Source organism: Ipomoea nil, unplaced genomic scaffold (assembly GCF_001879475.1).
Source record: "Ipomoea nil cultivar Tokyo-kokei standard unplaced genomic scaffold, Asagao_1.1 scaffold1034, whole genome shotgun sequence".
Lineage (NCBI taxonomy): Eukaryota > Viridiplantae > Streptophyta > Magnoliopsida > Solanales > Convolvulaceae > Ipomoea > Ipomoea nil.
The window spans coordinates 1591136-1604291 of NW_017617462.1; the positions used below are offsets into that span (position 1 = coordinate 1591136).

Sequence of the window (13156 nt, forward strand, 5' to 3'; positions counted from 1 at the left end):
AACAAAGTGTGCTACGTGATGAGATATGGATGAGTTGTTGTTATGAGTGTCTTGGGAGGTGACTTTGGGATTTACGCCGGGAATCGTATATGTTGGGTTATGGATATTAACTGTGCTTATCTTTATCTGCCTTGCCTGTTTCCCTATGCTTGTGAATTGTTTATGCTTGATTATGTCCGTTGACTGTGCTAAGCCCTATCTGTTGAGTCTATTCCCTGTTTTGAAAGCTAGAGTCTCTTAGGATATATCTTTGTGCTTCGAAATGGGTTTTCGTATAACTATGTATAGATCTATATGTATTGTATTTCAACGCGTTGGAGTGGGTTACCAGCATCTCTCGCTGAACAGATATATTTGGCTTTCAGGCACAGAAGAATAGACACTGGAGCGCGCTAGAATCGTGGAGCATAGAAGTAGATAGTTTCACTTTCGGCCTGTGTGCCACGGTTATGCATTTACTTTGTTAAGGATATTATTTAGTTAGCCTGTGCACCTGAGTTCTCTAGCTCAGGTGTGGCATAACACCCTGAACTCTTTATATTATGTTTTGGGATTTAATGAGATTTTACCTTCTTTACATAAGTTTCAAAAGTTTCAAAAATCTGGGGTGTTACAGTTGGTATCAGAGCCTAAGTTTGACCCTAGGATAAGACTCTTAAGACCAGACTTTAGGGCATTAAGCTTAAACTCTAGGTACTTAGGAACATAGGGTTCAGGAATCGTAGGACGCGCGGTGAGATTGTGAAACCGACACATAGCCCCCTCACTTAATCCCTCTCTGACTTAAAGAAACTCCCCCTTCCCTTATTACATCAAGGTAAGGATACAAAGTAACATCGACTTATGAACACCAGGATGGCACAAAAAAGGATACAAACAGGAACACCGAAACTCCCCACTCAGGAATTCTTGACTCAGAATCTACAACGCCTGGCCCAAATTTCCCAGGCACTGAGTACTACCATTCCCCAACCTTTACCAACAAACGAGAACTTGGAAATCCACCACCAAGTCTCGGCGCATCAACCACCCACCTTCTTAGGGAGCGAAGATCCCACGATCCTCGAGGAATGGATCGGAACTTTTGACAAGATATTCCGGGCAACCGAATGCCCAGAAAACCACCAAGTCAGAATAACCTCCTTCTACCTCAGACACGATGCCGACACCTGGTGGGTCCACGAGCGATCCACATACGAACAAAGACCCGAATTCAACTGGGAAACCCTAAAAACACGGCTGCGAGAACAATTCTATCCCGACCATCTAAAAGCCACCATATACGAAGAGTTCCTCCACCTGAAACAAGGGGCAGGGGTGTTCTCGAAAATTGACCTAAGATCCGGATATCACCAAATACAAGTGGCCAAACCAGACATTCAGAAAACGGCATTCCGGACGCGTTACGGCCACTATGAATTTACAGTAATGCCCTTCGGACTCACCAATGCACCCGCCATATTCATGGACCTCATGAACCGGGTTTTCCGACCCCACCTGGATGACTTCGTCATTGTATTCATTGACGACATCCTAGTCTACTCCCGAAACAAGGAAGAACACGAAAGGCACCTCCGCATAACCTTGCAAACTCTAAGAGAACACCAACTATACGCTAAGTTCTCCAAATGCGAATTCTGGAAAGACAGCAAGGCCTTCCTAGGCCACGTGATAACCAAAGAAGGAATTAAGGTAGACCCCGCCAAGGTCCGTGCCGTTAAGGAATGAACCACACCAAGTTCGCTGTCAGAGGTCCGCAGCTTCCTAGGCCTGGCTGGTAACTACAGGAGGTTTGTACCCGACTTTACTAAAATAGCTCAACCTCTCATCAAACTCATGAAAAAGGAGACCCCCTTCCGATGGGACGATAACTGCATCGCGACCTTTCAGGAATTGAAAGATAAACTAACCACGGCACCCGTACTAGCTATCCCCTCCGGAGTGGAGGGATTTGAGGTCTTCAGTGACGCATCCAAAAAGGGGTAGGGTTGCGTGTTAATGCAAAAGGGCAAAGTAATAGCATACGCATCCAGGCAACTCAAAACCCACGAAGAAAATTACCCCACCCATGACCTCGAGCTAGCCGCTATCGTATTCGCGCTGAAAATTTGGAGGCACTACCTATACGGAGTGCAATGCAAGATCTATACAGACTATAAGAGCCTAAAGTACATCTTCACCCAGAAAGACCTAAACATGAGACAACGAAGGTGGCTAGAACTCATAAAAGACTACGACCTAGACATTCAGTACCACGAGGGAAAAGCTAACATTGTGGCAGACGCCCTAAGCAGGAAGGCTAACCACTCCCTCAATGCCACCTTGGGTCCTACCCGACCAGCTGTACAAAGACTTCCAGAAGCTGAACTTGGAAATAATAAAGCAAAATCAAACCCACCCCGAGATCCACCTATTCAACACACAAATCATACCCACACTCTTCGAAGAAATCAAAATAGGACAGCAGCAGGATCCGGGACTAGATAAAGTACGCCTCGACCTAACCAAAGGGAAAGAAGGACCCTTCAAAATACACGAAGATGGCAGTCTCCGCTACCAAGGTAGGTGGTGAGTACCCACGACGCATCCCCACTTAAAACAACAAATCTTGGAGGAAGGACACAACGCCCCATACTCAGTGCACCCCGGGGGTGACAAACTATACCAAGAGGTGAAAAGGTCGTTTTGGTGGCCCAACATGAAAAAGGAAGTCGCAGATTTCGTGTCCAAATGCCTGAACTGCCAAAGGGTGAAGGCCGAATGATGCAAACCCAAGGGACCCGTGCAACCCCTTGAGATACCACAAGGAAAGTGGGATTCCATATCCATGGACTTCGTCGGAGGATTACCCCCAACAAAAACCGGCAATGATAAAATTTGGGTCATAGTAGACCGACTAACCAAAACGGCGCGATTCATTGCCATGAAGGAGATATGGACGATGACACAACTAGCCCAAGCCTACCTAGCCCGAGTGGTGAAATACCACGGAATTCTCCGAAACATTGTGTCCGATAGAGACTCCAGGTTCCTCTCACAATTCTGGAAGTCACTACAATCGGCCTTAGGGACACAACTAAAACTAAGCACGGCATTCCACCCCACCACTGACGGCCAAACCGAGAGAACCATTCAGACTCTCGAAGACATGCTGAGGGCCTGTGTGTTAGACTTCCAAGGGACATGGGATGAACACCTAAACCTCATTGAATTCTCGTACAGCATGCCTCCGAACAGAAGACAATCAAGGACTCCAGAACCCGCCACACACGACCCCCTGACCCAAACTCTGCAACAACTAACGCAAGTCGCCCAGGCACTGAGGTACGTGGCCCTTCGCAACAACAGGCCCCCACCACCTCCATCAAACGCAAACTTAGACGTCGCTCGACAAGTTTCAAATCATCGACCACCCACGTTCTCAGGAGAAGAAGATCCCGTAATCCTGGAGGAATGGATCCGGACCCTCGACAAAATTCTGGGGGTAGTAGAATGCCCAGAAGAACGTCGCGTAGAGATAGCCTCGTTCTACTTCGGACACGAGGCAGACCTTTGGTGGATCCACGAAGGACCCGCTTACCAACAAGAACCGGGGTTCGACTGGGAAAGCCTCAAAACACGACTACGAGAGCGATTCTATCAAATACACGTAAAAGCATCTATGTACGAAGAGTTCCTCCATTTGAAACAAGGAACGACTACCGTCATGGAGTACCATAAGCGATTCCTCGAACTAGCACGCTTCGCGCCAGAACTAGTCCCCACTGAGGTAACTAAGATAGAGAGGTTCGTATCGGGCCTCAACTTCGAAGCCCGAAAGCCGTCGCCGAAGTCGAGCCTCGCCGCCGCCCTGTCGCCGGAAACTTTCACCGAGACCCCGCTGGAAACTCGCCATGGACTCGCCGGAAAACACCACCTAGACGAAAACCCAAAATGCCGAAAAAACCCCTCGGAACCCACACCCGGGAATGGAGCAACGCCGATTATACCGTAATCGGAGGTAAAGCCCTTGAACCCGATCAATTTTCTCCGGAATTGGTTGATATACTTAATCACCAAGGGCTTTTGGATACGTACCTCACCATCAAGGGGGATCCGTACCCCGAATTGGTGAAAGAATTCTATCAACATCTAGTAGCCACCAAACGGGGTGATAAGCTAGAAATCACCACCAAGGTCCGCGGCAAGGAAATCATACTCTCCGAAGGCCGCTTGGCCAAGCTCTTGAAATTGACCACCACGGGTGCGTCAAACTACGACCGAAAGGGGTGGATTGATACCCAAAATACGGGGTACAAAGACTATCTCGGGTACCTACTCGGGAAAGAGGAAGGATTCACCTCGGCCACACGACCAAATAGGAAGTGGCTAACGGCGGAGCAAAAGATATTGGTTATGATTGTAACCGACAGCCTCTTGCCCACAAACAATAAGAGCAAAGACGTGGGGAGCTTAGAGTGCACTTTTGCTTACCTCTTGAAACACAAAATCAAGTTCAACCTACCGGCCCTCATGCTAAAACACATGGAATTTTGCAAGTCAAGCAACCGACTTAGCCTGCCCTATGGGATGATCCTAAGTTGGATCATGGAGAAAAAGGGGGTGGACCTAAGCCACACTGAGGTCAAGACTGTAAATGGCATGATTTTTAATGCCCAGAACCTCCGACGCAATGATATCTACTACACCGAGGGAGGACAGTATGTCACCCTCGAGGAAATTTGTCTCAAACCCGAGGAGGAGCGTAGGGAATTGGTTGACCGATTGGGCATCTCCAACAAAAAGCTTAAACGGGCGATGCAAGATTGTGGGGGACTAGAGGGAAGTGAGGATCAGGAAGAGGATGACGAGCCTAACCCATCAGCGCACCCACGATCAGGAGGGAACCCAAGGGAACAAAACGAGGGCTCGGTCAATGAGCGCATCCTAGCACAACTCAACCGGCAAAACCAAATCATGGAGGAAGGGTTCTCGTCCTTAATCCGCACGACACGCGCATTAGATCAGAGGGTGGCAGCAATCGAGGCCACCATGGGCACTCGCAGGGCATCCAGCGACGGAGCAAGAGACCAAGGTAGACCCAAACTGTCCTATCACCACACCACCAGAAGTCCAGTCTACCCCAGCTAAGACAAAACGTGGGGCCACGTTCCTAACCAGGAGGCCAAAATGCGGGATGTCCAGGGGTGAAAGAATGGATTAACACACCGGGCTTCGGGGACGAAGCCCCTCGTAAGGGGGAAGAGTGTAACACCCCGTGTTATGACCCCTAAAACCAATTAATCATTTAACCAATTATCAAAAGAAAGAATTAAATTACAATAATTAATTTGGAAAAGGCCCACCATAGTCCGTGGGCCCTCTTATCTAAACCCAACCCCTAGTCCTAAAATGAATAGAGTTAGCAAGCCTATAGTATTTGGACCCTAATTAGGACTCTTAGATATATAAATAGGGGACATATGAGGCACCTAGAACCCCCACCACAATAATCCCTCACCACACAAGAAGATTCCAAGAATTCCCTTAGGAGAAATCAAGAAAGAAGAAAGCTTCAAGAAAGACCCTTCATAGCCAAGGAATTAATTAAGGCTAAAAGGTAACCCATGTCTCAACAAAACCTATTTTCATAGCTATGATTCCCCCCTTAGGATTTCCCCATATTCTTGTGTATTGATGATTCGTTATATTGTTCTTGACGATTGGTGTTATGATTCCATGGGCGATCTTGATAATCTTGTTGATGAAAAAAGGATTCTTGATGATTGTGTGATTCTTGATGAAACCTAGTTTCTTGATGATTATGTGTCATTCTTGATTGTTCGTGATGTTTAAAGAGGAATCGTGTTCTTGTTAAATTGGATGTGTCTAGAGCCCTAGGCTGTATCGTGAAATTCGTATGGTGTTATTCTTAATGTGTTGGGTGGAAATTCGCATGTTCTGGTATTAATTATGTTTAGAACAGCATGATAGGATATGTGCCGTATGTTTCCTGCTTTTGATCCGTTAATTGTCTACGTGTTGTTATCAATTGCGTTTGAAAGTGTCTAAGCATGGTTCCGGGTTCCACTAAGGTTCCCGGGGCGTTTTCGTGATGAAAGAGTCAGTGGGGGGTAGGTGGGGGTAGGGGACCCGCCACCTACCCGCGGCCAACTTCGAAGTCGCCGGCAGCGGGCAGCCGGCGGGCAGGCGACTGCCCTCCAGGCACCTGCTGCCCGGAACCACGACGCCGGCGGGCAGCCGGCGGGTGATCCCTCACCCACCGGCTACCCGCTGGATTTTACCCCACCTTGGGATTTCGGCTTCCCCGTTTGATGTTCCCCCGACCCCCGGGTGTCCCAACGGACTCCGTCTATCGTGCCTATGTCTAGTTTGATGTTTGGGTACTATTCGTAGGTTGAATAATTCTTATATATCGCATGCTAGTTGAATTGGTATCCCATTGGCCTAGGCGTAAGAAGTATGAACCCCTTAGGATTATTCTTAGTATGTGAATGATCACGCATAGGTTTCGTTATACAATTTCTTCCCCTCCCCAATGTGCCTATGTGGGTTGCATGTGTTTGCTATGTGTTATGTGTGCATGATACCCCAATTCGGTTGCGATCGGATTGGTTATTCCTGAGCTGCGGTCAGATTTATACTCTCAGGCTGCGGTCCACCGTTTGGTTGCGATCAAACGTTTTACATGAGCTGCGGTTCATATTCCTGGCTGCGGTCAGATGACTACTCTTGGGCTGCGGTCCACTATTTGGTTGCGATCGAACTATGATGAGCTGCGGTTCATCGGTCGGTTGCGATCGACCCCTCCGTGTTGCGATACGGGGCAGGGTGCTGTGGGGCCGTGTCAGAGCTATATGCGCTGACCCTTATGTATGGGCATGCGATTGGTCCTGTGGCGCCAACAAAGTGTGCTATGTGATGAGATATGGATGATTGGATTGTTAAGAAAGCGTGACCATAGGATACGTGCTAGTAACTGTATATGCTTGTTTGTGATTATTGGCTGTGCTTATCTCTACCTGTCATATCTGTTCCCTACACTTGTGAATTGTGCATGCTTGGTTATGACTGTTGGTTGTGCTTATCCATATCTGTCGAGTCTATTCCCTGTTTTGAAAGCTAGAGTCTCTTAGGATATATCTTCATGCTTCGAAATGGTTTTCATATATCTATGTATATATCTATATGTATTGTATTTCAACGCGTTGGAGTGGGTTACCAGCATCTCTTGCTGAACAAATATATTTGGCTTTCAGTCACAGACGAGTAGATCACTGGAGCGCGCTAGAGGCTTAGGTCTTAGATTAGATAGTTTTCCCTTTCGGCCTGCGTGCCATGATTTTGTATTGATACTGGAGTTAATACCCAAAATAGTCCATCGACTATGTCGTAATTACCAATTTGGTCCTCGACTATCATTCTTACCCAATTAAGTCCTCAACTATACAATTTTTGCACAATTAGTCCTTTTTCAATTTGACTGTTTGTTGACTGTCAAAAGTGGAAATAAAGTTGTAATTTTACAAGTTTTCTCCTTCCTCCTCATTTAGCAGCGCCAAACCATGTAGCAATAAGCTCCGGTTGGGTTCTAAACCTGTCAGTATCGAAGTAGTGGTTATGCATCGGATAGCCCATGAATTTGATTTCCAACGATTTTTTGACGATCGAAATCTGATCGGAGTGTATTGCTGCATGGTTTGGCGCTGCTAAATGGAGAGGAAGGAGAAATCTTGTAAAATTATAATTTTATCCCGACTTTTGACAGTCAACAAACAGTCAAATTAATACAGACGACTAAATTGGGTAAGAATTATATAGTTGAGGACTAAATTGGGTAAGAATTGTATAGTTGATGACTTAATTGAGTAAAAGTTACATATTGAGGACTTAATTGGGTAAGAATGGTAGTTGAGAACCAAATTGGTAATTATGGCATAGTCAAGGGACCATTTTGGGTATTAACTCTTGATATTGATTGAGGTTTTTAGAATTTAGCCTGTGCACCTGAGTTCTCTAGCTCGGGTGTGGCATAACGCCCCGTATTCTTATAAATGTTTTGGGATTTATGATCATTTACCTTTGTTATATAGTCTTTAAAAGTTTTTGAAATTTCGGGGTGTTACAATTCTATTTATTAGGGTTCAAAATCCTAGGATGATTCACAATGATTGGTTGAGGGCAAAGGGGTAATTCCACAAGCTAAAAGATGAATCAGGAAGGGATTTTTGGATGTCTTGTGGTCCACCATGCAACATGAACCATAGGCTAGAAATGCTATCTTTAATTACTTTGGGGTTGAAAGTGAATTTTCTCAAAAGCTATTTGGATGAACACTTGTTTAAAATCCTTTTTGAATTCTCCCGGTCTCACTCAGATAAAATTCTCGATTTAAATCTTGGTACGCGAAGTACCCGAAAACTTAGAAATTTTCGAATATAATCCATTTTTTTGTGTCGAATTAATTTAAAATGCGACGAAACTATTTTATTCAAACACCGATTGATCGCAAAAAAATTTAATGTAGTGAAAAAGCTATTTTGGGATTTCTTAATACTGGATTTATAAAATGAAATTTTGGGTTGTTACACATGGGTTACCTCTTAGCCTTAATTAATCCTCCCTTGGCTATTAACTCTTAGCCTTAATTAATCCTCCCTTGGCTATTAAGGTTCTTCTCTAAGATTTCCATCCGATTGATCTTCCTAGGCTTGGTGGTGGGGAATCTCCTAGGAATAATTTCGTGTAATATACATATGGGTGGTAAGGGTTCTAATTGTTTTCTAATCCCCTATTTATAGAGTTAGGAATCCTAATCAGAGTCTGAACAGTAAAGACCTACATTCTATTCCTAACAGGTATATAGGTCTAGGATTCCTAATTAGAATCTGAATAGTGGAAAGTCCACTCTCTTTATTCCTAATAGGCTTAAGACTCTAGTTTAGGAAAGGGTCCACAATCCATGGTGGACCACATTAATTAATTAAAGGGATTCCTAACCAAATTAAATTCTTTTTAATTATTATTAACGAAATTAATTAAATAATTAATCTTCAGGATTAAAGGCCGTAACACGGGGTGTTATAGACGTCTTCTACTAAAGTGCCTCCGGGATTCAAGTAGCGTAGCCTTCGGGATTCAAACGGCGTAACTTCCGGGATTCAAGTGGCGTGATCTTCAACAGCAAGCAAACGTCAAGCTTCAAGCCAGTCGACTCTGCAGAGCTTCAAAGTACCTGCAATGGCTTCAAAATCTTCAAAGCGGCTTCAAATCTTCAAATGCCTTCAAGGAGTACTCAATTCTTCAAGTCTTCGAGTTGTTTTCAACGTATTCAAGGTGTGATTTAAATAATGAAATTGAGACTCTATTTATACTAAAGTTTGTAACTAAAATCCCTCAACAAACTCCACTAATATTTGTTTAATTTAATTAATTAATTATCTACTAAAATGAAGCTTGTCAAAATCAAGTCTAGGTTCATTATTCTATCATCTAATTCAAATTTGAATTAAATTATAATTATCTAATTCAAATATAATAAAATCATATTATATTTAAATTATAATTATAATTATAATTATAATTCAATTATGAAATGGGCTTGGACCAATTAATTAATTAATTCAATAGCTCAAATCAAATTTACTTGGACTAATTAAATTAATTTAATTATCATAGCCCAATTAATTAAATTGAACTAATAATCAACCCCGAAATTGGGCTCGATAATGATTTAATCGGTCCACTTGTCGGCTTCAAATTTTCTGTGTCTACAATTGTACATTTGTAAACTCTTGTGATGACACAGGAATTAGCATTTAGAAATGCTTGACGGTGCACATGGGGATGCTTGACAACATATCTAGAAATGCTCCAAGTCTAAATACACCGTCAAGTATTCTCATGTACACCATCAAGCATCATGTCCTGACTTACCAAACGAAATTTTTGACATTTTGACGAAAATTAAATATTAGAGTTAATTACCTATTTGGTCCCTTGACTATGAGGATTTCACCAATTTGATCTTCGACTACCAAAATTTCTCAATTTAGTCTCCAAATATGCTTTTTTTTTACACGAAATGGTCATCAGTCTAATTTTTTGGTCAAACTAAAAGGGTAAATTCAGAATTTGAAAAAATCTTCTTCTTCTTCCATAACTAAAAGGTAATTAAATTTCTTCACCAACGCCGGAAAGTGTAGAGGATATCTTCCTCTAAACCCTTAGGAAGCCCGAGAACCATCAAACGATGGAGATTAAACACTATCCATTTCCCAATAAGATTAGGGTCATCGCTTCCCAGCTTGGTTCCTGCCGGATCAACTCCAAACCACGATCGGGTAAAAAAGTTGAAAGTCGCCTGATCGTTATCGGCATTCAAGCCTACTTTACCCTTGCTAGCTACCTCCTTCTCCAAACCCTCAAACTTCTCCGTGTAGCTCTTGTGGAACTGCGGTATGACGTAACCGTCGGTGCGTTCCGTGGAGGGCATGAAAGTTCCGGTGAAGAGATCCTTTTTCTCGACCTTTCCCAGATCAAACAGCGTTGGAAAACTCTTGCTGTCGAGCAAAACCACCAGGGCCCATGCTTGGGGGAGGGCCCCATCCTATCTCTTATATATGTAGTATATATGTATTGAGTATAAGTAATTTATATACATATGTTTTATAGTAAGGTGAATTAGCTTGTATGGTAAGATAATTTAATTTTAACCTCATTTAATCAAAGGTCGGTGATCCAACCCTTCTCTTGACATTTTAGTATTCCTCAACTTTACTTCTTTGCTTATATTCTAATGTATATTTTAAAAATTTATTTTTATTGATTTTTTGTGTTTAATACGAAGTAGTATTTCTAATGTAGTTTTTAAATATATAAATTTTCATATATTTATACTAAACATATTATGAAAATTTTTTATATTAAATTTTTAATGCAGTTTCTAAATTTATAAATTTTTATATACTTATACTAAACATATTATGAAAAATTGAATTAAAAAAACTGCAATCAACTAATGTTAACCAAACAAGACACATAAAAATAGGACGAAGTGGGTTATATGATATATTTTGAGATTGAATTATAAAAAAATAAAAAAAATTAAAAGATAATTTACTCCGTACCTTTTTATGAATATCTAATCAATGTAATATAGAAGCTTCTATCATGTGCCATTGTATTCAAATTATTTTTAAAAAGTTTGAAATTTATCTAAAGAAAAAGTATTTATAAAAATCATATAATAACATAGAAGATGTGTGATTTATAATATGCTTTATGTTCAAACTATTTTATCTATAGATAATTATGTTTCATATCTTTTTGCGTTTTGGTGAGCTGTCGTAGGCTCCCAAATTAAAACCTTACAAACGTAGTAGCGGGAGTAAGGATCGATCCCACGAGGAGTAATTAGTTTAATGTATGTGCTCAAATTAAAGGAAGGGGGGTTTGGAATATATCGAGAATAAATATTAAATAAAAGAGAAATTAAATAAACGAGAAATTTAGTCGAACGAATAAACAGTGAAAATAATATATCGAAAACACTTATAATAAGAAACCTTGGTTAGCAAAGATCCACCACCGGAATTCAACACTGATCATTGATTAATAAAGTAATTAATATGCAATTGAATAATTGTCGTGAAATTATTTCATTTCTGTTTTCCCTTAGTTGTAGGTAAATAAAGCACAAGCGGTTTAATTACCCCTAACTACTAAATAATCTAAGACAAGCGCTATAGATTTAATTTAATAGCAGCAATAGGAACTAGGAAAACCGACAAACTAAATAACACAAGCACAAGCGGTTGCATTTAATTTAGGAAAATATTCTACCCGAGACCAATTATCACTAAGCCGTCAATAATTAACCTCAGTTGCTACTGAATATTAGAATAATTTGTAGCACAACATTATCTAATATAGCAAATAATTATATCAAATAAATAACCAGTAGGCCTCCCTAGCAATTAAATGATACAACTATTCAAATAATTTAGAAGAATATTTAATACTCAAAATGCATAAAAACATATATATAATAAAGTTAAATAAATAACCTTACAGCGTTATGAACTCCGGGGCATCAATTCACTAAACCAACTAGAAATTAGCCACAAATGGACATTGATAACAACTTCAACGAATACTATAGAGGAGGGAAGAATGAACGTTTTACAATAGAAAAACTTCTACTATTTATACTATTCTTAAAATAAACTCAAATGAACCTCTGCCACTTATTTCCTCCTTTTGCGCCATGATGCGGTCTTTGGACAAAGCTCTCGCCGATGGAAGCGGTTTGATGACATTCTCCACTAGCTGCGCTGCCATGTCTAAATGAAAGAAAGAAAATAGAGTTTCAATTTGGTTTGATTGGTAAGCTTTATTATAATATATATATATATATATATAATCATTTATAAAGCAGTACGCCTTATATATATACTAGTATGCATTCTATATATATTATATATATTATATATAATATATTATATATTATATTATATATTATATATAAAAAGAACTAATTATTAGATATATTAAATAACTAATGCAAAATTATTATAAAGATGTACCTAAAATATGAGTGTAAAATATGCCTATCAAATTCCTCCACACTAAAACGTTTGCTTGTCCCCAAGCAAAAAATTTTATTTGCGAAGTAAAAAGAAATGAAATTCCCAAAATCCATAACACTTCATGAACAACAATCTGAAGCACCCTGCAATTAATAAGTTAGCATTCCCTATTCAAAAATGGAGAGAACTAAACAAGTAAGCACTCACAGGAATATCACTCATCACTCAAGTGTTTGAAGGTATAAATTTCACTCAAGTTCGTTCCAATAAAATTGCTCTACCATAGGCTTGCATATCTTCTCAATCACCACTACAAGAGTCATGCATGAAACAAATCATAAGGACTTTTCACAGGTTGTAATGGGGCTAGGGTTAAGGTAGGGAATATTTTAGGAAAGTAGTTTAAACAAAACCTTCAAACTAGAAGAGCAAATAAATACAAATAATCCAACACCCTCAATTTCCATTCAAAACATTTCTCATTGACACTTCAAGTATCATTCTCAAAAATATAGAATGCTTCCTCAGTATTACCAGAATTTCCCTCGCTTCATTTATTTAGAGGT

The 13156-nt window shown here is 40.8% G+C and overlaps 1 long non-coding RNA gene across 1 annotated transcript; it reads right to left on the minus strand.

Annotated features, from left to right (window-relative positions):
- Positions 1 to 642: 642 nt before the first annotated feature.
- On the minus strand, positions 643 to 10570 carry LOC109180810. The gene is made up of 3 exons (XR_002054124.1): positions 10466 to 10570; positions 3877 to 3880; positions 643 to 652 (listed from the first exon to the last, which is right to left on the minus strand). It is a non-coding gene; the product is annotated as an uncharacterized LOC109180810 (long non-coding RNA).
- Positions 10571 to 13156: the final 2586 nt, after the last annotated feature.